Below are 27,656 nucleotides of genomic sequence, written 5' to 3'. Positions count from 1 at the left end.
ACATTCTTTCTTTCTCTCTGCAGCCCCCACACGCATACACCCCAATTACCATTTTTCTGAAAAACCAAACAAGTCACTTGCTTAAGGCTCTTCTATTTGTCATAGTGAAGACAATTTTATTTGAGCCATAATCAGCGTTGCACTGCGCTGAACCAGGCAGGTGTCTTTTAGTCCCTGTTTACATATTGCTGAGGCCAACTCAACTCAATATGACTTTTACAGAGCTAAACTATCCCAACAAATTGCAATAGGCAGTTATCATTGTATTTATAAATTCAACCATTGACAATATTATTTAAAGCAACATGTGTTAGAGAATCAAATGTACTGTCCATTTAAAAGTCTATGAGTTCATTTGAGTAAAAAAAAATCACATGGTTAGTTTTTTCATCGAAAACCCCTCCTATACATACAGAGTGCATTTTTCTCTCCCTTTTAAAAGATTAGTTTCTGATGGGTTCCAAAGGATCTCAGTAATGGCAAGATTTCTTTGGTTTTATTGTTTGATAGATTTTCTAGGGAAATTCACGTCCATTTCACTGGATGTTGCATTTCATTATTGAGCAGCTCATTTTAAATTTTAGAAAAACCTGCAAGTCATCAATTCAGACCAATAATTCAGACTGTGCAAATATTTAGCCATGTAATTATCATTGAATCAACATTTAAAATATTTGACTGGGTTTCTGAGGTCCTTTGGGGGGGGAATTCAGTTCAGTTACTTTACATACAATGTAATGTTAGTTTCAGATGTACAATTTAGTGATTCACCCCTTCCACACATCACCCAGTGTTCATCACCACAAGTGCATGCCTTAATCCCCATCACCTATTTAACCACAGCCCACCCGCCTCCCCTCCGGTAAACAAATATCCCAAATATCTCTGATTCAGTTGGCCACTCGCACATGTAGACCATCTCCTGCCTTAGAGCTGTCTAATTCAAGGTTCTAACTACTGCAAATGTCTTATAGCTTCTGATTCAGCTGAACTGCCAGGAGAGGCTTTGGATTTTGTGGGACCGAAAGCTTGTACAGCTTGGAGTCTGTTTTAAGAAAAGAAACAAACAAACAAAAAAAGTTACTTTTGTAAATCTGGCCAAAACATATAATTATGTGAACATATTGCCAGAACTTCTCCCAGGGCCCAGAAAGGGACCCGTGGATATGAGGGTCCCTGGGCATAAGCTTCCAAACTTCATAGCACATTCCTTTCTGAGGACCACCACAGCAATCCATCCGTGTTATTGTTTTCTATTTTACACAATGAAGAAACTGAGGAATGGAGACATGAAGTAACTTGCCATGGTCAAAGAGTTAGTAAAGGGCAGAGCTCGGATTTGAATCCAGGCAGCCTGTCTCCAGACCTTTGCTCTTTTTACCATGGCAACATAATTTCTTTTATAGATAGTTCCTGTTTTCTGAAAACCAAACAGAGATGATACTTCTTATTTTCCTGAAAGGACCCACAGTTACCCGCTTACTGGATGAAATAAAGTGCTGATGACAATAAATAAAAAGATAAAATGATTAGTCAAGTAGTTTTGCATTGTTAGTTACTATGAAGTTACTCTACTTGTATATTTTTATATTTTAAAATCTAAATTTAAAATACACAATCACTCAGAATATGTATCGGGACATACATGATAGTTGATGAAGGCTCTTGGGGATTAAAAGTAAAAGAAGATGCATGCACCCATGGAAATTTTTAATCTAATAAACCAACAGGGTTATATTTCAAGGGTTAGATAACCATGAACTTTATAAGCAGCATGAGGAAGTATGTGGAAGGCTTCAACCTTTAGAGAAGAGAGAAAGCATAATCTTAACCTCCACAAAAGAATAGCTACATTAAACAAAACCGAAACAGAACAAAATTAAAAAGAAAAACATGAAAGAGACGGCTAATTGTTTAGCCCAATATTCTGTTAGTAACACACGCTTCCCTTTTAGCTGCTTAGAATAAAGATGACTTTGAAGCAAAGAGTGGGCACATGACTAAGTTCTGCCTGATAAGATCGAAACAGAAGTGTTGTGTGAGAACTTCCAGAAAACCTTCTTAAAAGACAGCTGACATGCTCCTTTTGTTTCTCTCTCTTCCCCTTTCTCCTTTCTGCTGGCTCCAATGCGGACTTATGGCTGGAATTTGAGCAGCCACTATGGTCCATGAGACAGTGCACTAACGTTGGCAAAGTGTCAGGATACATAGGAGTTGCATGACCTTAAAGCTCCTCTATCAGCCCTGAACTGCTTACTTCCAGATTATAGTCACCAGAGAGAGACAGGCCACTATTTAAGAAATGTTTATTTGAGGTTTCTTTCATTTACAACTGAATTTAATCCTAACTTATAAAAACATACACCATGAATGCTAACCTCAACTGTCATTTTGTTAAGAAGATTTTCATTGTATAAAGCATAACACTATATAACTACACTTTAAATAAAAAACAAAATGCATTGTTATTGTTATGCATCCAAATAAAATTAACCCTTACTCTCACCCTGGGAGAAAATATGATCATTCCAGTCATACCACTGTTATTCAAATGAGCATTAAATCTTTCCCTTTGGTAGTGTGTTCAGATGATTTCCATAAATGCTTTCTTCTAAATTAGGTCCCTGTAGTGGATATTTATTGTATTAAAGGTAGTTAATAAAAGTAATTTTACCAAAGCTAGAATTTCTAGCAAAAAATAGAGAATATATTTTATATATAGTACCTTTCTGTTGATGCTCAAAAAATATGATGCAGGGGCACCTGGATGACTCAGTCGGTTGGGTGTCCAACTTTGTTTGGCTCAGGTCATGATCTCACGGTTTGTGGGTTTGAGCCTGGCGTTGGGCTCTGTGCTGACAGCTCGGAGCCTGGAGCCTGCTTCAGATTCTGTGTCTCCTTCTCTCTCTGCTCCTCCCCTGATCACACTGCCTCTCTCTGTCTCTCAAAAATTAATAAGATATTAAAAAAAAGAATTAAAAAATATGATGCAGAAAATTCCATATATGATATGAGCATATCAGGCATTCAGTGTTTGTTGAATGACAAATTTGACAAATAAATGCTGGTCTACAAATAGCACCATTGGTAGATATGATGTAAATGAAAACACATGAGACATGGAGGAAGTTGGTGGAAAGTGAAACAAATCACTTTCATGGGATCAGAGGAAATGTGTAAATGTTAGGAGCAGAGGTTTGGTCATTGGAACAAGATCAACGATGCATGCTTGGAGAACCAATACTAGTCATGAAAAATCAGCCATATTGTAAAATAATTACTTTTAGAGGGCTTGATAATTAATTAAAATAACAAAGCGTTATCTTTCAGAAAATAGAAAATCTATTTCTAAATTAATTGGTTAATTCAAGTATCAGACTTGCTCAATAATTATTTGTTGAAATCCTGTTAAGTGATCAACACTGGAAGATGACATATACCCGCAGGGTACCTCAGTGCTATGTCTATTACTTGTAATTTTAATGCTAGCAATTCACAGTCAAACATGTTCTGTATTTTTCATGGTCACATTTTTGTTTGTCTCGTAGATATCATAGCTATAGAGGTGGAAGAGATCTTGAAGATCATTTCACTAAATTTAGCCCAAATTTTGCTAAATGCAATTTTTAACGGGCAGGGCATATATTTTTTTTTCTTTAATCATCAGAGGGCTTGATATAATCTCTTTAGTAAAAAGTAAGCTAGGGGCACCTGGGTGGCTCAGTCAGTTAAGTGTCCAACTTCAGCTGAGGTCATGATCTTGCGGTGTGTGAGTTTGAGACCCACGTCTGGCTCCGTGCTGACAGCTCAAAGCCTGGAGCCTGCTTCAGATTCTGCCTGTGTGTCTCTCTCTCTCTGCCCCTGCCTCACTTGCACTCTTTCTCTCTCTCTCAAAAATAAGTATTTAAAGACTTTAAAATAAAAAAGTCGGCTATACATGATAATGAGGTATAAACAGCATATAACTATGTTACATATATTTAATGTGTCTTCCCATAGTACTATATGTCTTTCTGTTGTCTATGCATTTTCATGTTGTTGGGATAGAACTGCTACATCCATTCTATAGGCATTTTAAAGTTTGGTTGCTATTTTCTCATCACTCAGCTCATTAGGGAAAATGGCATTTCCTTAAGAAAACTCTCCCTGATTATTACCCTAACCAGATCAGATCCTCTGCTATTCACCCTATACTTCTAGAAATACACTTACCATAACGGTAATGAGTTAAAAATGTAATTTGTGTTTAAAATCTAACTCTGGAACTGCAATATAAGGGCAGAGAATGTTCACTCCAATGTTCCCAGCACAGTACCTTGCACAAAGTACGTGCACTCAGCATAACGCCCAGCGCATACAATGTGCTCAGTAAATGATCGCATGTCTGAATGACCACACAAATAGTAATTGAGAACCTACTTTGTGCTTCCCCTAACTGTGCAAATTATTTAATAACAGTAGTTTGATTTGGGGCCATTTTTCTTGGCCAACCTACTACTCTGCCTCATCTGAGATTGCTGATGTCACACTCAGGCATCTTAAGACTAATTCTCTATTATTCCTTCAATTAGTGTCTGTTTTAACCTGTTGTGTGTGAAGCTGAACTTATCTTTGGAATCTTCCATTTATTGATAACTTGTTGCCTGCCAGCTAATCGGATAATTTTTAATTACTTGAATTGTGGGGTGCCTTGGGTGGTTTATTCAGTTAAGTATCCGACTTTGGCTTAGGTCATGATCTCACAGTTCATGGGTTTGAGCCCCACACCTGGCTCTTTGCTGACAGCTGGGAACCTGGACCCTGCTTGGGATTTTGTGCCTCCCTCTCTCTCTGTCCCTCCCCCATTCTTGCTCTGTCTCTCTCTTTCTCTCAAAAACAAAATAAACATTAAAAAAATAATAAATACATTCTTTCAATTGCAAAGTGCCCTTAAAGAGTATGTAATCCAAAATCTTTTGTGATAAAACATTTCCTTTACTAACATATCTGAAAATCAGTTGTCTGGCACTCTTTGGAGACTGTTAATCACCATTAAGTTAATCACACTTCTTTGCAAGGAAGCACAACGCCTTGTTGTACCTCTCAAATTATTGGAAACTTCTTTATGTTGTTTGGAGCTCTTCCATGCTATAAAATCTCCTGGGAGTGCTGTTGTTATACTCTAAACAAAACCCTCAACTTTTGGATGATGGACCTTTCCATATGGGAAGTTAGCTCTTATGCCTTCTCAAATAAATTTAAATCCATGTCTCCTTCACCTGCTTGCCACTCAAGCTTTTCCCAGATGTATTGCCTTCCTGGTAATTTATATTTCAACTCTTTAAAAATGAGTGTACAGTATTCCCCAGGTCAACAATTTAGTGCTTTAGACAATGGAGATTTTCCTTAGATGAGCTTCATAAGGGTCTCAGGATTCAATAGTAGCTCACTGACAGTTTGTTCTAAGATCACAGGGCATGACAAAGGGACTAGTTTTATAAGTTAGACTGTGCCCAATGCCACAGAAAAATGAATAGCCCAATCACTGACAGAGGCACAGTTATATTTTATCAATTCATTTCTGTTCACAAATGTCAATGGTAATGAACCAATCAACCATTGGTTTGGATTGCTTTACATGTCTTTTTCACCTTCTCCACTTGGACAGGCTGATGATACAAAGCAATAGAATTGTTTAGGCTACAGAATTTTAAACACGTGATCAACAAATGTATTCAAACAATGTCTGCCTGAAAAATACGTTCACTTTGTAAGAGAAATCATATAGACCATGAAAGAGAGTATTGATATCCTCTGTTTCATTCTGAGTATCAAATATGATGGCATTTATTTCAGCATGCCTCAGTTTGGATGCTTAATTCTGTTCTTAGACAATAACATCTATCCCTCTTTCTAATAAATAATTCTCACACTCCATTATGTGAGCCATTCTAATGTTTTAAAATTTTGAAAATTGCAGCACTTTTGTAAAACACAGAATAGATTAACCAGAAGGAAAAGTTAGAAAAAATATGTAGAAATGGGAAAATATGTCCAAGAACACTGTATTAGTGAGGTTTCCCATTGGTATCGTCCTAATTTATTGCCTATAATATTGTTGCATAAATCTTTTTTGAGAAGATGATGTAAATAAACCAGGCATTGTTGAAATATACACTTCATTTTTTCCCAATTACTCAATCTACAATATGCATTGTATACAGGAAATATGCCAGGCTAAGTTGCCAGAGGTTTAAAACACAGTCTGTCAGGCTTCACTGAGAAAGTTGCATTAGAAATGAAATATGTAAGATGCAGAAAGTCATACTGCTAAACACTGATTTGCCACAACTCAGATTTTTTCCTTAATATTAATTGTCAACACCTTAGATCCATAATGTACATTTCCCCCAAGTATCCTAGAAATTACTTTAGTTATAGAAGATAGTGGATTGGGAAGAACATTTCACATTTCTCTATTTTTTAATACTCCAATTGACATAAAGGGTAGTTTGGATTTTCTTTCCAAAGCTAATATCTCAAATCTCCTAATGACCTTTTATTTTGCTAGAATACAGCGGCATGGAAACCTTTACCATTCTGGACGTTTTGGCGGATAATTGGACATGTTGACACAGTACAGGGAGGGGAAGAAGTTCATTCCGACTCACTGCTCAAAACAGACAACGCAGTTCAATGGAGATACTTCCTTTAAAATAACCCAAATTGCCAAGTCTCCCTACTTTGGTGTTTACTCCGACTCCAAGGAGAGAGGAACAGGAATGAAGGGAGCCCATTGCGGTGCCTGCTGACTCACACTGTTTTTTCCATTGCTGCTAAAAAAGGCGAAGCAGGTTGTATAATTGAGAAAGTTTAATGGTTGCCCATGGCATTGACACAGACACTTGGGCTTAAGCACTTTTTCAAGCTCCAGTAAATAAATCGTTAATGGACAGATAACACCATCTTAATCTCTGATACTACTTCACGGAAAAACGATACACTCAGTCCCAGGGAAGGAGAATTTTAAAATAATAATAAGCAAGGTTAAAAAGTTTAAAGTCAGCAGACTGCCTATCTGGCTTTGGGTTTAGCATTAACCTTAAGATAGGAATAAGTATTTGAATAAAAGTTTACCCTTTTAGAGGCGCGAGCTACTAAGGGGTGAATAGCCAGAAAACTAAAGGTCTTTGTACCTGTGTGAAATATCACAAGTATCACAAGATTAGATGAAATGCCAGACTAGCCTTTGCTGTCACCACAAGGGGGACACCTTCTGTGCACCGAAATAAGACTAAAAGAAAGTAAAAGCTTTTTTGTCCATAACCCTCCTCCTTCACTCCCCCAAGTTCCCTGAGAAAGCTGGTGAAAGGCTATAAATGCCCGGAAACCGCCATGAGATGGACATTAGAAGATATGCTCTTAAGGTTGACTGTTACCATCTCACTTCATAGATGTGCAGGCAAATTCTCTTAAAACATGATTCCTAAGCTCCTTCTCTCCAGTGTTTTGTTTTTCCTGTGTTGTTTTTTTTTTTTTTAGATCCTACCCAGTACGTGGAAAGAATAAGCATGTTCCCTTTTAGTTGTCAAAAGGGAAGTCTCAGATGACAGTGTACTTTTGAACAAAACCAACTGCTTTTCTTTTTAAGTACAGTGGCCAAGGGGGTGGGGACAGGTAGAGAAACCCAAACATTTCTCCCTTATCCATTAATCTCCTTATTTATATTTTGTTTTCCTCCTAACCAAAAGGTGACTAAAATTCACAGGAATTCTCTTCTTGTGCCCTTTCAGTATTAAGTATCATTTGATTTCTTTACTGAACTGAGACTTTTCAGGACTGGGCTCACGTCTTAGCATTATTAACACCTTCAAGAGGAGCTGCTCATTGTAATATTTCAGGGAGAGACTTCCATCTGCCCCAGGGGAGATCTCGATGCGGTGTGACTATGGCCCTCAGACAGCAGAATGAATGGTGGGCCTAGAAACGGAAGATCTGCGCCAGAATCCCTCAAGATAGCCATAACTGTGGAAATAATAATACTCTAATGATAACAGCTCTTGTTGATTGAGTCCTTTCTCGGTGTCAGGCATAGCACGGGGTGCCTCGCAAACATCTCATGAGGCTATTGCATCAACCCGGGACATTATCAGGATTCCTGTTTTACAGATAGGACAGTGAGGCTAAGGTGACAGGCCGCTGGCCATTTATAGCAGAAACAGAATTCGAAATCAGGTCTCCCTGTTCAGCTTCACCACCTGGAAAACCGAGGAATAATTTTCCTCATACTTTGCTGTGCTTAAACGGAAGTCCATGAGTCTTGCACAAGGCAGAGGAAAGTAGGAAGGACTTTCCTTCCCAGGGTCATGGTTCTATGCCTTGTCACCAACCGAAAAAAGTCGCTTCTCCTCTTTCTGACATTCAGCATTACCCCCAGGAGATGCCAAAGCAGTTCATTGTTGTTTTGGTTTGTTTTTTTTTACCCTGGTGGTAAGGGGACTGTGGCATATTGCTGGAAGGGGAAGTGGGCTGGAAACTCAGTTTTACTTTGGGTTTAGAACATTCAGTTCAGGAGAGACAGGGTAGAAGCCTGGAGGGCCAAAGGGCAGGCGGACTCTGTCCTCTCCCTTGAGACAGATGCGGCATTTAACTCTTAGGCTTCCGCTCTCACAAGAGCCATTAAGGGGCTTCCTGACAACCTTGCTCTGTGAGGCTGGTCTCTGAGCAGGAAAAGGATCTGGTCTGGGTCTGTTGGCAGAATTCTCCCATAGGAACAATCTCAAAACTTTAGCCAAAAACTCTTTTCTAAGCCCCCAAGGAGCCAACACAGTGTCGCCTTATTAAAAAGCTAGTCTTCAGGTTTTTATAGCTCACACTCATCTTTACACGGTGATACACCTCTCATAAAATCTATTTATTATAGTAAAATCCACATAACACAAAACTTACTATCTTAACCATTTTCAAGTGCATAGTTCTGCGGTTTTCATGATATTCATTTTACTGTGCAACCATCACCACCACCCATCTCCAGAAGTCACTTGCAGCAGCAGGGATGGAGCTGGACAACACTATAGTAAGTGAAATAGCCAGACACAGAATGACAAATGCTATATGATCTCCCTGACATGTGAAGTAAAAAACAAACACAACACAAAACAAAACCACAAAACCCAGACTCTAAGAAAAAGACATCAGACTTGTGATTCTGAGGCAGAGTGCGGGGGAGGGAGAACTGGAGGAAGGTGGTCAAAAGGGACAAACTTCCAGTTGTAAGACAAATAAGTCCTGGGGGTGTGATGTACGACAAGGTGACTTCAGCTAACACTGCTGTGTGTGTCCTATACAGGAAGGTTGTTAGGAGAATAAGATCCTGAGAATCCTCATCACGAGGAGAATATTTTTTCAGTTTTGTTTTCTTCTTTCTTTGCACTTATCTCTATGAGATGATGGATGTCAGCTGAATCTACTGAGCTAATCATTTCACAATACATGTAACTCAAGCCATCCTGCTGTACGCCTTAAATTTACACAGTGATGTATGTCAATTGTTTCTCAATAAAACTGCGGGGTGTGGGGGGAGGCTGGATTCATAGTAGCTTAGAGTAGAAAGGCAGTTACCACCAACTGGGGAGAGAAGGAAGGGGGCTGTTTTAAAAAGGGAGAAAAGAAAGTAGAATGGTAGTTGCCAGGGTGGAGGAAGAGAGGCATGGTGACACACTTCTAACATTTTACATTGTGCTGTTAAATCTGTGTTAAAAACGGACACACACAGAAAAATTTTTTCATTACCTATCAAGACACATTCATGAGAACTTTGATGACATTAAATATGTATAAGGTTTTTTTTTTTTTTTTACCAAGAAACTGGTGGATGTGTGTGGATATTTTACATTTACCAAAGAAAAATATGCATCATCTAAATATCATCAATCAGTTGGAATGTGCAGTCATGTGCTGAAGAAGGCAGAGGCACTGTGGCTGCCTGGAAAACATGTGGCTCATTGGAAAGCATGGAGAGATGGTTTTTGTTATTGCTTTAACCTTTGATTATTGATGTGGATTCTAAACAGAATCTTCAGTATTTCAGAAGGCAATGAGCACACAATAATTTTGTTGTGAAGTTTTCAGATCTTTATTTTTTCTTTTCATACCTGCTAATTGTTTTTCTGAAGCTTCTGCTCATATTTAATGCATAATGTTATGCTTCTTCTTATAAATATGAATATATTAATTTATTCAAGACTGATTAGAACCTCCCAGATACCTAGCATCTCAATAAGTGTTGAGGATGCAAAGATGAGTATCTTCTAGGTCCTCAATGCATCTTCATCATGGAATGTTCTAAGTATACACTGAAGGTGCAACGTTGAAGGTTTGAAGGTAACGCAGTATATTTTGAAATGATTTGTGGGGAATGAGAAGGAGTCATGGATTCACAATTGCCTATTTCAATGGCCAAGGATGCCCAACGATAAAACTCAAAATCAAAGATGTCTGACGTCAGTTTGGCAAAGATATTGAACACGGAGTGTCAACAAATAACATCAGTGAAAAAGAAGCAAATACTATAAAGCACGGTAAGGCTCTATGATGACTGGCATCTAGTAGGAACAAATGGGCAAAGATGCGAATCATGTTATAGAGAAACATGTGTTGTACTAGACATGGAATAAGAATATCTACAAATCAGTAACAATGGAGAATTGGTAAGCAATGTTTTCTCCAATCTGGATTTGAAAATCCTGCCATCCACTACACTTCTACCATAGTTATACTTCTTCATATAAGAATTTGAAAATGACAAACCTGATGTTAAAATACAGAATTTCTATTTTGAAGCTGTACAACCAAAAGACAAACGAACACCAGAGAGATTCTTTCCATATAAAAAAGTATATTTCATAACATTATCTGTGTTTCTCCTGTGAATGAAATTTGACAGTTGTACGAGGCCTTTGGTGATCACCCAAGTCAAGCTCTTATTTTATGATCAAAGAAGCTTCAATCTAGAAAATGAAAATAAATTTACCAAAATCTCCGAGCTGGGGCATTGGAAAACAAGGCCGAGACCCCAGTTCTCTCTCCATCATAATCCAGCAATCTTTCCCATATTATTTATGCCAATGGACAACCAATCAGTAGTTATGTTCTGTCTGTGATGGAGTTTCTTTTTCTTCATTTTCTCTGCCCCAAGTTGGTATTTTTTTCAAATACATTTGATACTTATTCCCTTTTTGCAGCTCTGCAAAAACTTCAGGTCAGACCTGATCCACCCAAATGTGTGTGTCTTCTCTCTGCAGGCCTCTGCAATCACTACAATCAAAGAGTTGAATCATTTGTCCCAAATTCGAATAACAGGCCTGACAGGTCTGACTGTCCCGCTGCCTTTTGGTGACTCATCCATTTAGCTTGTAATTTCTTTCAGGTACCTGGACATTTTTGTCCCCAATCCAACAGCTTTTGTGAAAAACATTTTTACTGAAAACACTAAAAATAAGCTCCAGGTTCCAAAGAGGAAGTGCAGGCATGAGAAATTGGTTTTGAGACTAAATAAATTATAATCATGTAAAGCCAAATGGAACCTAGAGATTATTTAGTTCCACCTTTCCTTTGGCTGATGTTCAGAAGAGTTCATGTCATTCATTCATGAATGAAATTCATGCCAGCCATTAGCGAAGCTGGGATGAGAAGTAAGTGCTTCTGTCTTTCTGTCTGATGATCTTAGTTGTATTTTCTGAGAAAAATATGGGGAGAGGGGATGAAAGCAAATTCTTTGTCATGTGTCATGTTTTTAAGACTTCTCGTCTATTATTTCATTTGTTCACATACCTTCAAAATGCAGGGAATTCAATGTTATTATCATCCATTTACAAATGAGGATCTGAAGCTACAATTGAAATGAGAAGTCATAGCACTGGGAGATGAATTTTGATGCTAGATATATCAACTTTGTACTCTGTTTACTTTGAATAGAAACACTATGATAAATAAAGTTGAAAAGTTATATATCATTTGATACACAATTTTATGATTGTTCTCAGACATGATTTCTTCTGTGTTCATGATAACAAACTCTGCCATTTTGAATGATGATTATCCAGATGGCAAGATATGGTGGAAAGAGCATAGATTTTAATGTCAGGTAGACATACAGGGGCGCCTGGGTGGCTCAGTCAGTTAAGCGTCTGGCCTCGGTTCAGGTCATGATCTCACAGTTCGTGGGTTCAAGCCCCACATCAGGCTCTGTGCTGACAGCTAGCTCAGAGCCTGGAGCCTGCTTCAGATTCTGTCTCCCTCTCTCTCTGACCCTCCTCTGCTTATGCCGTCTCTCTCTATCTCTCAAAAAATAAATAAAAGACATTAATGTCAGGTAGACATACATTCAAATTCTAGCTTGTCCCAAATCCAATGTAGTAGCTCAACAAATGGCAGTCATAATCCTTTTATCTATACCTAAAACTAAACCATCTTCCTTTTTGGGGGATTTTGTTTTGATCATTTGTTTTGTCCTTTAGATTCCACATATAAATGAAATCATATGGTGTTTGTGTTCCTCTATCTGATTTATTTCACTAAACATAATACCCTCGTGGACTACCCATGTTGTTGCAAGTGACAAACCACCTTTTGAGGAACAAAATATTCTACACTACATATACAGGACAAAAGAGAAGGGCCCAAGTCAGGACAAACTCTTAAAGCAGGTTTTTTTTTTAGTTTTTAAATGTTTTTATTCATTTTTGAGAGAGAGACCATGTGAGCAGGGGAGGAGCAGAGAGAGAAGGAGAACACAGAATCTGAAGCAGGAGCCAGGCTCTGAGCTGTCACCACAGAGCCCGACACAGGGCCTGAACTCACAGACTGCTAGATCATGATCTCAGCCAAAGTCAGACGCTCAACCAACTGAGTCACCCAAGCACCCTATTTAAAGCAGGTTTTTATTTCTTTTCCATTTAGATCTTACTTTTCATCAGATGACAAGGACCAGGGCAATTTATGTAAAACTGGAAAGCCATACCAAGAACAAAGAGTGGGTTTCAGAGCAAATCATTGATATATCAGTTAGTGAGTAAAAAACCAACATGTATGTATGAAAGCTTTCCTACAAGCCTATTTCTCCACTGTCGCACATACTTTTGACCATGAACTTTCTAGCAAGAAGGTATTCCAGTGGTTATGAAGTCCAACTTCCTCATCCCACAGAGAAAACAGAGATCTGGAAAAGATTAGTGACTTGCTAACTATTTGCTTTGTGACAATGGGATATTTAAGACAAGACTCAGGATTCTGAGTGTAGTAGTTTTGCTCCTTGTCTCCAAGCACTGAAATCCATGCTTGTTTAAAGATTTACCTCCTTCTTTGGTAGAACTAGCCTTTTCCATAAAGGACTGTGAGTAATTACGGTTAGATGTCAGTAGTTAGATGCCAGAAATTATTTGGTTCCCAAGTGGTACCATTTTAACCTTTAAAAAAATAAAGCAGATCAATTCAGAGGCTACATTCAGGTACTTACACCTTACTCATTATCATTTTTTTCCTCACTGGCAAGAAATATTTTGGCTCTAATAAATAAAACTATACAAAATTTAAGTCAGGTTTTAGATGCTATCTAAGTTTTTAGATGTTATCTTGATGAGATATCCACATTGGCCAATAAACAGATTATTTGATGAGGTATCCTTGACATATCTACTTATGTGCATTGGTAAACTGAGATAAGTTTATAGATCCAAATGGAGGCACTACTCAAATGGTGTCTGGTGTTGTCAGATTAAAACCCATTTCTAAAAGAACTACCCAAAAGGATTTCAGAACCATCTAAAGATAGAAAATACCACCGTGTGGCAAGTACTTCAAGATCCAGATCCAGATCTGGATAATGTTGCTAAAAATGCTAATGAAGCTTCTCACAATCACAGTGTGTTATTTTTCCCCTCATAACCAGATAAACCTGTGGTTGAATTTTAAAAAGTTATTCTCAGAATATTTATGGGCATTGGAATATAAAATAATGAAAAAGAATTTTCATCTGAAAGAGAAAGATTTCAATTACCCTCTCTTCTGTGTAAGTCCTCTCATTTTGAGGCTTATGATAGCTTCTGAGATTGGTGAGTTTGGATAGCCTTACAATAAAATGCTACATTTTGAAGTTAATCAACCACCAAAGCCCATGCATCCTTCAACATGTGAATCAGTAAATTTACAAGAATCTATTTATTAGTTCATCAGGTGGATCTTAGGATACAAAGATGCAGTAGGATTCTTAAAATGAACAGTTAGGAGGTAAATGAGGAAGGACAGGCTTTCTGCTTGAACATGTGGAAGACAAAAGACACATAATTGCTTAGAGAACATTTTCTTCTAGTTTTCCATCCAATGAGAATTATTCATTTCATTATTCACTAAGCATTTATGGACTACACCCATTTTATGTCAGGCACTGTGCCAAGCCTTTTATATACCAAGATGAAGAAGATAAGTACATGCCCCCAAGTTGCTTAGAGTCTAATGAGGAGGCAGAACAACATACACGGACAATACTAAGTATGATCATGAAGATCTATGCAAGTCTAGCAGGAATACAATGGAAGAAAACAGATCAGAATAGGATAACGGGGAAGGGCAGTACAGAGAGAATGGTTCTTGTTTTGAGTCTTCAAGCAAGGGCAGGGTTTGTTAAGTGAAAAGAGAAACAAACACTAAAGGAAGAAGGTAATGAACATGTAAGAAAATGGAGATCAGAGCTTCTTTAGACTGTTTCAGTGAATCATGAATAGTTTGGTAAAGCTAGGACAAAGAATGTTTATTGGGTGATAGAGAAGGACAAGCTTAGAGACATAGGCAAGTCTATGATTTCAAGGGTTCTTGGTACTAACCTAATGAATTTGGATTTTATCCTGGAAGTTATAGGGATTCACTGAAAGGTTTTACATATGAGTACGCCTGATTGAAATTGTGTTTTAGCAAGATCATTTTAGCAACTAAGAGAAGAATAGTGGGAGTGGCCAGGCTGGAGGTAGAGCATCTCATAGCATGTTACTGAAATAACTCAAGTAATAGCTATAAAAGGCAGTGGTGATAGATATAAGAGACATTCAGGAGACAGGAACTATAGAAGTTGAGGAATGATTTGTTGTGGTAGGGAGACAGTCAGTCAAGGAAAGGAGACTAAGCTGACTTTTTGGTTTAAGGTTAATCAAAGAGTTAAACCAGAAAGATCAGTCAGGTGGATAGTAAAAATGAGTTTAACTCTGAAGCTATTAAGTGTGAGTCAAGGGATCTGCAGATATGGGTTGAATAGATAGTTGGATGTATGGATAGAAAGGTGAACTGTAAGCATTAGTAACGGGAAACTAGAGTCAAAGGTAAAAGCGATGGTAAGATAGCACCTGGTTGTTCCAAATTTGTTCAGATGCTTTGCTTAAGTAAATTACATACCAATGTATGAAAATTTTTCAAAAGATAACTTGAACCAATCAGTAGCCTGAGGAACTCTGGAGATTGGAAGAGGGGCCACAAAATTGCAAATAAGCCAATATACTTTCAATGTTCAAAGTCAAATCAGTCTAACCTAATTACCTAACCTAGTGATCTTCTGGACAGAGAAATGCTATTGGCACAGATTTCTGACTTTCATCAAGAGATTTTACATAGCTACACAAAAGTGCTTTGGACCAAATGGAGAAATATGGACTGATTGATAATGCAGTTAGGTGGAATCCTTACTAAACAATTGCTGACTCAGGATAAATAGAAAGTGAGTGGTGTGCTACATGACACTGTCCTGAGCTTTGGCCAAATACTTTTTCAGATAAATATATACCAGATGAAGATATAAAAGCCACTCTCACTATGTTTGCAATATGTATCAAAGTTGACGAATAAAAGCAGTCTGGATGATATTTAGGTTCTACAAAGATCTTAACAGATGGAGTTTGATAGGGGTACCTCTCAAGGTCCTGCATGTGGAGCCCTTAAAATTACCTGCAACATACTTGTTGGCTGAGTTGTAGCTTTCCATCCCTTCAATACATCAATTAATAAATTTAAGACAATAGAAAGAGGGGTTCCTGGGTGGCTCCATCAGTTGAGTGTCAGACTCTTAATTTTGTCTCAGGTCAGGATCTCATAGTAGTGAGTCCAAGCGCCGCACCAGGTTTTGCAATGGGCATGGAGCCTTCTTGAGAGTTTCTTGAGAGTTTCTCCCTCTCCCTCTGCCTCTCCCAAAAGTATTCTCTCTCTCTCTCTCTCTCTCTCTCTCTCTCTCTCTCTCTCTCTGTCTCTCTCTCTCTTTCCCTCTCACTTGCTCTCTCCCACCTTCAAAAAAATACAGAAAAAATCTAGTGCACATTCAAAGAAGAGTTTTAAGCATTATACTAAGCTGGAATTCACACACATGTCATTCACACACATGTCTTTGTATGAATCCATTGAGGAATCCATAGAGAAAGTCTGAGGGAAATGTAGTCACTGCTATTCTTTAAAGACTTCAAGGAATGTCACCCAGAATAGAAATTATGTTCTGTAAGATTATACGGACAAGAAGTAGTATTACTATATATAAGTAGTTACCTTTCTTTATTAATATCTGTTATATACTTTTGTAATGCCCAAGATTTCAATGTCACCCCCCAAAACCAGAGACTACCAGGGAGACCGAGTCATGCATGCAAAAGCAAAGGGCAGTTTTATTACGGCTTAGGGCTCTCCTAAGGGGGTTAAGTTCGGTCTCTCAGCTTTCATCAATGCAATGGATCTGTGCTGAGAGCCCCAAACAAGGGCTGAGTAGGGTTTTTATGGAGTTTGGGAAGGGGGAGTTACAAGAAATTGTGACATAGGTACAGTGACCCAATCATAATGGTACAACAGTATTGACAGCAACTTTAACCATACACATTGTTCAGAGCATTCGTTACTTTTGGAGGGACCCAGTTACAACATTTAGGGTATCTTTGAAATTAACCAATTACAGAGTGAGTTCAGGGTCTTATTCGGTGACTATCAGGTTAACTTTAACATTAGGTAACAGGGTCCTATCAAAAGTTTCTATCTGTAGGCCTCACCTTTAGGAATGAGGGGAGAGGTAGCTGGCCTTTCCTGATTGGATACTGTAAGGTGGTCTCTCCTGCCTCGGGTAATGTGTAACTGCCTAATAGTTCTGGAGAAACTGAACCTTAGATCTTCTAGTTTGGAGGGGAACCTCTGTCATGGAGTCTGTTAGGTTCAGACTTGTGTCTTTACACTTTCCCATAGTGGAGTGGGTAATAAGATTGGCTCAGGAGCCAGCTTTGTCCATTTCTACTATTTATTAGCTGTGTGACCTTGAGCAGATCTCATTAGTCCCTCCCTCTTTCATTTTCCTCATCAGAAAATGACGATGACAATAAGATCCAGATCATGAGCTTATAGTCAGGATATAATGAGTTAATACATGTAAACACACTGAGACAAGGGTTTGGCACATAGAAATTGCTTTATGTGTTAGTTACCATTGTTATTAGTAGCTATAGAAATACAGAGGGCATTTGCCCTCCAGGCCCAAGGAGATACTAGGTAGCAAAAGAGATTTAGAGAGGTACTCTTTAAGCAACTTTTTAAAATTTATGAATTATTTGTAAGCCAGTGTCTACAAGTGAAAAATAACTTCACATACTTGCTTACTTTAGAAAACTGACAGTTTAAAATAATGTTGTCAATTTTCATAAATCTCTAAGTCTAGGTGCTTCAATTAGCAAGTACTCTCCTTTCACATACACGCAGTCTTTGGAAGGACATGGAATCAGTCTATGCTCTTCATTTTTGAAAATTGATCTGTAATTAAACGAGAGACACTTAGAGGCAAAGAGCTTTCTAGAGATCACCCAGTAAAACCCCTAGTAAGATAGGGAAAACATTCAGGAAGAGAAGTGTTCCTTTAAGTCCTTCAGCATCTGTATGGACATCTGTCACCTTTGGGTTTGTTCTTCATCATGCGTTTTGGAGGCTGTCCCTTGCTCACCTAGCAGCAATTTCAATTTTGTGGCCTTATCTACTGCACCACACAGGTGGGCCTGAATGAATCTTAATAATAAGAATATATCATCCATGGTGAGCTCTAGTAGTTTTGGCTTTCCTCATGTCATAGCAGGGTCCCCATTGGGACTCTGTGCTGAGAAATTTTCCTCTATAGAGACTGCTGGTCTGGGGGTCCTGGGGCCCTCTCACCTGTGGTTCCAGCCAGGACAAGCTGTGGTCTCTGTTTCCTTGTGTTCCTAAGACTTTATCTTTGTTGACTAAGTTCCCATTTATTTTGAGAAAAACCTTGAAGCCTTGGACCTTTCGGTTAGGCAAATTGTAAAGATGAATCTTGCCGGAGCCATTTCTGAAGTAAGGCAGGTTTGCAAGGCCTCCCACTGTCAGATGGCTACCAAAGTCCACACTGGCTCAACCTCCACTCAATTTCTGCTTGAGCACCGACCCCCAAGGTGCCTGACTGACTGATGTCAGGAGTGACTTGTCTTCTTATGCTAAAAATATGTGAATTGTACCTTATGAAAAAACTTGTTATAAGAGTTTCTTCTTTTGTGATTGTGGGAGCAAATGTTACTGAAGAAAACCTGTTTTTCTTCCCCTCTAGAAAACATGCTATTGACTCCCCATGCTATTGACTCCTGTTCACAAAACAACTAACTCTTGCCTTTACTGTGTTAAAAACATTGCCTTGTATTTGAATGCTAAAGATATCTTCCTTCCCCTTATGAGAAGCATCTAAGTCACCTACCTCAATCACTATTTATAAAGATTATGCAGGAGTCTTCTACCAATCTAGGCTCTGGGAAATTTTTACATACCAATGAATTTGTCAATCAGGAATCATTTTCTAAGGAATTGCCAATCCTGTTTTGTATCCCACACACTTTTTCAATAAAAAAGCCTGACTCTCCAGTCAGTGCAGAGATGCCGGACTGAAGCGCAGAGATGTCTGCCTGCTGATCAGAAAGAACCTCATGGCTCTCTCATTCTCTTCCCCTTTTGCTGATTCCCATCTCTTTTGTGCTGACACCATCCATCCTTCAGGGGAACCCTGAACCTACTGGAGCAGGACTCAGGCAGCATCTAATATCTTATTTTAAATTAACAAGGTTTAAGGGGCATCTGAGCGGCTCAGTTGGTTAAGCATCTGACTCTTGATTTCAGCTCAGGTCATGATCTCACAGTTCGTGAGTTTGAACCCCACATAGGGCTCTGCATTGACAGCACAGAGGCTGCTTGGGATTCTCTCTCTCCTTCTGTCTCTACTCCTCCTCTGCTAATCATGCTTTCTGTTTCTCTCTCTCATAATAAAAAATTAGCTAAAATAAAATAAAATAAAGTAATAAAATGGTTTAAAACAGTAAGACTAAATAAATAAAGAAAGAGAGAATGAGAGAGAGAAAGAGAATCTTACATCCCTCTCTGGATGCAGTGAGTGGCACAGGTTTTGATGCTACAGCCAGGGAGCCAAGGTATTGAAGGAACTTTTTCTATCTTCCCACTTTCTTTTAGTCTTTACCCTAAACCAGGGTCTTTACCATGAAGCAGCAAAGATGGCCTTCATGATCTTTACATATTATCCTGATACATTCATATAGATTATTGAAGGGAACAAATGAGCTTTAGAACATATATCCCCTATATTATTTAATTTGTCTGTATTCTGAAGAGAGTATGGGCCTAAATTTTGGCTTAGAGATCCAGGGATTGAACTTAAGCTAAGTATATAGTATTACTTCAATTTAGGTTCTTAATAATGAAAGGTTTGGGATCTGGTTTTTAGTAAATGGTGTTTTCGTTTTTGTTTTTGTTTTTTAACACTCTGAGTTGCTCAGGAAGTCATGTGATTTAATTTAATGAGTTATTATGCCTGTTTATTGTTCATATGGTTGTTGAGTGTTGATAGTTTAAAAACGTAAACTATTAAGACATATAGATTTTTGTTTGTCTCTAATTGTATTTGCTTTTCCTCTTCCCTACTTGTATCACAGTAGATATTTATCTTTTTAAGACAAAAAGGTTATTTAAGTTAATGTAGGAAAATTATTTCTGGGGAAACAACAAGATAAATAATCTTGCCTCTGTGATGGAATAAAAATAGTGTGGTAGAATGTGAATTTGACCTCTATTCCTCTGCACAAGCATGATAAAAAGAGGAAAAAAGATTCATCATACGGCCTTTGCAAAATACATACATACATACATACATACATAAGTAACCAACTTCTGTGTGACTTATATCACCATAATTAAAATATATTTCATTATAGTTTTTAAAACTAATACATAATTCTACAATATTACATGTTGAATTCCTGAAGTTCCCGTGTTCATAAGCCTGATCTAAAATGCAACTTGAATGCCAACTGCAGATCTTGTTTTTCATTTTAAATTTATGAATTGGAATTTAAATGCAATTTAACATGTATGTGAAATGGGCCACAAATACAATACTAACTTCCGTTTGAATGATTCTTACCTCATTTTATAATTTTTGTCTAACTCATCTTTGCTTGATAACAGGGAAGGATGGGGAGAAGGATATAAAAATTTGTCACTTATTTATTGAAGCATAATATGATGAAGAGGGGGGAAGAGGAGGGAATATAGTCACAAAATAATAATTTAACCTCTGGGTCTGAAAAACGTCCAGCCACCATTTTGGAAATGTTAGTGTATAAAGAACAATATTATTTCTTATTCATAAATATAAAATATTATTTATACTTAACATTAATAAATAATAGTAAATAAATATTATTTATTCATATACTTTCTTATTCAGAAACACTATTTAAATGGTTAGCTTACTCATTAAGTGAATTAAATTAAATGAACAGTAATCTGAGAAGAATAACATGGTTTGCTTTTTATCAGACACTATACTGAATACTTTTTGACATTAATTTTTTCACTCATTAATTTAATTGTTTCTATTTTTAAAAGGCCAGGAAATGATTGTGAGACACAGAAGTTAAGCACAGGCTTCTAATCCTGCCCCTTCTGTTTACTTGCTGTGTGACCTTGAGCATATTACTTAACCTTTCTGTGCCTCACTCTTTTTCTATAAAACAGCTGCTTATCTTATAGAGAAAGTATCAGAATTAATAAATTAATATATGTGACTTGCTTGGAAGGATGCTTGGAAAATAACATAACTCAATACATGTCAAGGTACTTACTAGGAAATTTGCCCAGCATGGCAATAAGATGCATAATTGGGAGTTAATAGATCTGTCTGAATCTAGAATTCGGAGCTTTATCTGAACCAAAACCAAAACAAATCCTTTTTATATCATTGTATTTCTTTTATCCATATGGGTAAAAAGTGGTAAAATTAGTTGAAATTTAGAAATAGTTTGTTAAAGTTATAGTCCTTCAAATGAAATTCAAGAATAGCTTGCAATTGATAATGTCATTTCATAAATGATCACATCTTATCTCTCGGGGGCAAGCTGCTGGACACACTGAAGGCCTAGACGTATAATTATTACCATATATTATTACTAACTGGAATGTAATGCATTGCTCTAAATAAAGCAACTATTCAATGAAGTCTTCTATTTCTACCTAAAACACACCTTGCTCAGAAAATAATTTAAGAAATGTTAACTGATGTCCTTCTCTTCCATGATGATATGACTTCATTTTTGAAATTGCTTTTTTTGCATGTCTCTTACTATTCATTAGTGAATATATATCTGTATTTATTTTTGATATCTCAAATGACAGCTTCAAGGTTCACCTTCATGGTATAGTTTCGAGTAAGTAGGAGAGGAATTCAATGTGATCGTAATCAACCAATCAAAGAGTATTTAATCAGTGCCTCCCAAAGGCTCAGTTTTAGTGCTAGGTTGGTTTTAGAAATGGAGTTGAAAGGCATTCAAGAATTTATCTATACACTCCTTGAAATGTGATCACTCTTCTGTTTAATATTCCTAGTTTCAGAGGCATCCTCAAGAGACTGATTTGATTTTAATATTGCTTACAAAGATGATACCACCATTTATTGGTCACAATGCTAAATTCCTTGTTCGCATTCTGCCACTTAATCCCTTCAAGGTGGTTATTGCTGATATTACCCAAAATTTATAGAGAAGGAAATGGAGGCCTACAAAGATGTTACCTGTCCAAGGTCGCACAGCTATGACGTACATTGAAGAGCCAGCATGAAACTCAGGTTGCCTGACTCCATCTACCATCAGCAGTCAGAACTCATCACTGCTTCTACCAACTTGAATAGTCTTCTTTATCCTGGTCTGAAATCTAAGATCTTTAGGTTTTATTTACTTGCATTTAGCCCGACTCTTTTCCTGCTGGGTTGGAGAGCCCAGTCTTTATATCCCACTTAAATGGGAGGAGTGTCTTGTGGCCCTACATATCCTCATCATATTTTGGCTGCCATTAGTTCTTATTCGTATATTTTTATATGCAATAAATTAATATATCTTCCTCTTAAAGTCACTCACCCTCTTTCCAAAAAGTTCTTGCCATTTAGAAAGGCAAAAGGCAAAAAAGGCAATAATTTGCCTATTCCTTAGAAAACTGTTGCTACCCAAAATTAACAAGCCCTTGCAAGATGGCTGTTTGATACTTGCTAAAATAGTATAAAATTTCATTTGCTATCTGTAATTCAGAACCATAACGTCGCATATACATATTTTTTTAACATTTCGATAATTGTGGTGAGCACACATAAATTTCAGGCTAAAGAATTATGAGAGATATCACATAGATCCATATCAATCCTTTGATACAGAGAAAACTTTTTAAATATGCCGAAACTTGTAAAGAGGAACTCCCTGTCAGCAAAGATGACATCAATAAAACTTGCAAAGAAATCATCTCTTTGGGCAAGAATTCATTTCTGATCTTCAGCTGTGGTTCTGTAACTCAATTGTCAAAATAAATTGCAGTGGTTACTGCTCTTTTATTGCAAAAAAAGAGTGGTTCTTAATCCTGGTTGCGGGTTTACATTTCACAGGATAGATTTAAAAAGTAAACTACCCTTGCCTGGACCCCATGCGCATATGTAGTTCATCAGGAGGGCAGTGTGGACACTACTCCTCCTAAGTGACTCTCATGTTAGAGGTGAGAAGCATGGGAAGATGTCAGCGAGGTAAGAGAGGCCATTTTCTCCTCAGCAGCACTAACTGCCATGGGAATTTGTTCCCGTCTCATTACTTTATAAACCTTAAAACTACCTTCAAAATTCTTCGGTCACGGAATTCTTCTAGTATCTTGCCGCGACACTTGAAAATATGTAACTTTAAGCCTAAGAAATTGAAAGAAGTAGAGCATGGGCAGATGAGCTCTGGTCAGAAAACCAAATAATCTGGATTCTGGAGAACATTTACCTTCCATTGATTAACGTTGGAGAAAGTATATAGCCTCTCTGGTCTTCGGATTCATTCTTGAGTCTCATGCCTGCTGTCATTTTTAAGGTTCTTGAAATCATCAGTGGTCTGAGACCACTCAATTGCCCACAATTTTTAATCATCTGAGAAATTTTTACTTCATGTAAAGTAAAGTACTTTATTTTTCTTCTAATTTTTATTCAAATTCTAGTCAGTTCACATATAGCATATTATTGATTTCAGGAGTAGAATTCAGTGATTCCTCAGTTACATTTAATAGCCAGGGCTCATCATAATGAGTGCTCTCCTTAATGCCTCTCACCCACTTTGCCCATCCCCCGTCCACCTCCCTCCATCAAACCTGTTTGTTCTCTATCATAAAGAATTTCTTAAGGTTTGTTTCCCCTCTCTCTCTTTTTTTCCCCCAAGGGGATTTTTAAAAAGTAACCCAATGCTATCATTTCCTTGAAACTTAACGTTCTTTCCTGTGGGTCAAAATCCTTCATACTTCTGGAAAGGTAAATGTTTTCTTTTACCTCCATGCAAACTCCCCCCACAAATGTTCAGGGAAGTTGATTCCCATCAAAGCCCCTAAAAGCACTTGCTCTTCCTACTCATTGGAGCCCATGTGACCTGACCCAGGAGCTATCCCGACCGGCACTGTCCTATACACAGGAGCCTCAAATCTGTGCTCTGTGCTGAGGACACATTTCAACTTCTTTATCATTCTTGGTCACCATGAATTTCCTTCATATCTCAGCTAACTATAACATAGAACATACAAGTCTTCAAGTCTTTTTTTTTTTTCACATGAAGCTGTTGATACTGCCACTTCTCCTCTCAAAATATGACCTCCCCAAGTTTTTCTCCATGTATAGTCATCGCTGAGTTCTTCAGAAGTTATAGTCAAAAGGTCAAGTAGTTTTACTATCTGTCATTTTTTCATAGATCCTTACATACTATTTAGAAAAATAGCAATAAATCACTCTTTATTATATATATATTATACTTCGTAAGTATGCTTGTTAAAGATTAACAGGAACAGACATTTCTCATGAGGAATGTACACTTGAAATGTACTTGGCAGTAAGCATATGAGAAAACAGTCAATGACATCATGTATGCATTGCATCTGGTCACAAACACCGGTGACATAATTTATAGTAATAATGTTTCACTTATTGAAAATCGCCCGGATTCCTGCTGTACTGCTCCTTTAGAAAAGCTGGTTGGTATATAGTGTTTAATTCAGTATTTTAAAGCCGTTCTTTTGTAGGCTTGTCGCACTTTAGCTAAAGTTATGACACCTTGTTTGTGTTAGTTAAAAAAAAAAGTTTATTGCCTGCCTCTCTCTCTCTCTCTATCTCTGTCTCTCTCTCTTAGTACAAGAATATTAGTATTTTTAAGTGAATAAAAAAGCCTATTTTAGAAATCTGTAAAGGGTAAGCTTGAATGTGCTGTTAATTTCATGTGTTGTCAGGGTAAATAGACATGAAAAGGAAGAATTTGATGAAAATATCCATGCTTCAGTATTATAATTATTTTAATAGTGATGAACTCTTATTATGGGAATAGAACCATGTTTTCTCCTTCTCTGCCACTTTTTTTTTTTTTTTTGGTACTATGAAACACAATTTAAGAGAAGTCACTCCATCACTAGAGTCATCTTACCTATATCCCTTAAGTGAATTGCTTTTCCCGCTATCTAACTTGTCCAAAGAACATCTCTCTGGTCAGTATTACAAGCCCTTTTATTATTTTCTTACACTTGTTTATTAATCGTTTTGCACATCATGTTGTGTCATCAGGAAAGGAAAACTTGCATCCAATTTTTCTTTCATTTTTTTCTCTCCTGCTCTATTATAAGATTGAAAACCTAAAGGAGAGAGTTAAAATCTTGCTTAAATGTAGACACAGTATCCTCTACCAGAGAAATTCTGAACTTACATTTCATTTTCTTGTGGTAAAATTATTTTGATTCAATTTTGGAAAAAAGCACACATTTTACATGTGTGACCAGGAAATTTTTCCCTTGATTTTTTTAAGGTTTGGCAATAGTTCACAGATTTTACCAACAACTTTCAAAGAACTGCTTTAATGGTCTAATGATTACAATTTGGTAAGTGGCTAGAGTCACATTTCAAAGTGTTACCGATATGATTTGGCAGATTAGCCAGTATTTTTGAAAATTCACTAGAGTCATTTAGTTACAACCATTGTTCTCGTGTTCACATTTATACTTTTACTTTGGACTCCTGGGACATTCGGCTTTTGTGATTCTGCCACAACCAACATTTCCAACACATCCCTGACAGCTATAAGCATCTTTGGGGAAACTCCTCAAGTTCCTGTTTCCAGTCGTTAATGGAAAAGAAAGAAAAATATTTGAGGCACTGAGAAACATCCAGTGCTTCAGCTGGTTTCAGCAATTTCAACTTGCGCAAGACCCGTGTTTGTGAAAGCAACCCAAGAATCTTTGAACAGGATGTAATCAACCTCCGATCTGCTGAGAAACACTGCAAAAATGACTTCCCCTGCCAAAAATAATAATGTCGTTTACAGGCAGCTCCTCCATGTCTAAGGAAGAAGTAGCCCCACGTGTGAGTTCATGCTGGTCCAGGGAAGCGGACAAAGGAAAGGGCAAATCCTACCGACCCCAGCCTACACAGCATCAGAACCCACCGGGAGCGGTGGCTCATTCCAAAGGTGCTGCAGTATCCGGGAAGATTCCTATCTACAAAAATCCAAACGGTAAGTGACCCGGGACGAAGGGATTAGATCTGGCAGCAATTCTGTGCTGTCACTTTCCCTCTGCAACCACGCTGCCCTGTCTTGTGAAGGCAGAGCTGTTAAATACCTCTCAGTCACCAGCCCCAACCCAAATCTTTTCTCTCCCTCTCTCTGCCTCTCTCTCTTTTCTCTACTTTACTTTTCTTCTTCTTCTTCTTCTTTTTTTTTTTTTCCAAAATATCATTTGGCAGCTTCCCTTATAGGACATCAGGAGCTCAGGAGCTCGGAGCTCAGGAGGGAATATTCATGAATGATCCTTTAGATAAGTTTCATCACAAAAGCCCTGCACCTACCTCCGTCAAGTCTGGGCTGCTCGGTCCTCATGGGCTGGATGTGAAAAAAGACCCGGGATGATGGCTTCTCCGAATTTACCAGAAAGAAAGGACCTGAGATGCTTGTCCTTTAAGTGTCTCTAAACATGGTTTGCATAGCTGGGTCTCTGCTTATCTGTGTCTTTCGGCTTTCGCTTCCATACATGGATCTGTTCCCAACAGTAACTCCAAGCTGTGGAAAAGGAGCTATCTGGCAGCTCTCCGCTTCATCCAACACATGGACGACAAAAATACACATATAGCCATCCTGCCAGCCAGGCCCGTTTCCCACCCAGCCGTCCTGCCACGAGGCCTTTTTGGAAATACGCTTTCAGATCGGCATTTCTCCTTTCCAGACGTTTAGGGAACAACCACTGTCCCCCTGATTCCCACGTAGAGCTTTTAGGATGTGGGTTTGCTTAGCTTTATGAAAACAGAGGCACAGTTATAACTCCTTACCATGGTCTGGTCTTCGTCCTTGAAGATTTTAGTGATAAGATATGTACAGGACCTGCAAAATGTTTAGAGAATGGATGAGTGTATAAATGAATGGCTGGACAAATGGATGTGAATTTGTTCATGAATGAATACACACATACTTAATGTATTTATTTAATTAAAAATATCTGTTAGCACTCTGAATTATTTATCTTAAAGGAAAAGGTAGCAGCGGAAGGTCCAAGTAATGAAAATCTCCAAGGTAGAAGGAGAGGCCAGGTCTTTCCTTAAATGGCTTCTCACGGAGGATTTTGTAGCAATTCTTCCTAAGCTACCATCTAGCAGACAGTTTGAGATTTAGATTTAGAAACCTTTTTTTAATGGTAAAGAATGTAAACTTAAATAGAATACTAAGTGCCACATTTATTAACTGTCAGCGATACTTTAAATGACACATAACCTTGACCTGAATTTGAAGTGGGGGGGGGGGAGGCAAGGAGAAATCCTGCGGCTAATGAAGATCTAGCTGAGAGGGGCTCCTTCAGGGGGCTGTGGAAACCCCACTTAACCTTCTAGTTCCTGGAAATTTGGCTTCTCCATTTCAACATTTCTCTCTCTCTTTTTTCAGTCTGTTGTTACTCGCGCGCACACACACGTATAAGAGGGAGAGAGAATTCCCAAATAACATTTTTCCACTAGCCATTTTTTCCCCAAAGTCATGTTAAAATTCCCATACACTCTCTTATTGGAAGAAGAAAAACTAGAG

At 37.9% G+C, this 27,656-nt stretch overlaps 1 protein-coding gene across 12 annotated transcripts in view; it reads right to left on the bottom strand.

The window, feature by feature from the left end:
- Window positions 1-26,634, bottom strand: part of SLC8A1 (solute carrier family 8 member A1) — a 364,284-nt gene extending 337,650 nt beyond the window's left edge. For 5 of the 12 annotated variants that reach the window (XM_029937883.1, XM_029937884.1, XM_029937886.1 and 2 more), the window contains exon 1: window positions 26,435-26,600. The gene's annotated coding sequence lies outside the window, so the exon portion shown is untranslated. Of the gene's footprint in view, window positions 1-2,725; window positions 2,823-26,434 lie in introns of those variants that run through there. The other 7 variants (XM_029937892.1, XM_029937890.1, XM_029937893.1 and 4 more) reach the window with 7 other exon arrangements.
- Between the last annotated feature and the right edge of the window lie 1,022 nt (window positions 26,635-27,656).

The sequence above is a fragment of the Suricata suricatta genome, chromosome 4, assembly GCF_006229205.1.
Source record: "Suricata suricatta isolate VVHF042 chromosome 4, meerkat_22Aug2017_6uvM2_HiC, whole genome shotgun sequence".
In the NCBI taxonomy this organism is placed as follows: Eukaryota; Metazoa; Chordata; class Mammalia; order Carnivora; family Herpestidae; genus Suricata; species Suricata suricatta.
Note: the sequence above shows the minus strand (reverse complement) of the source record. Positions and strands in the feature narration are given on the sequence as shown.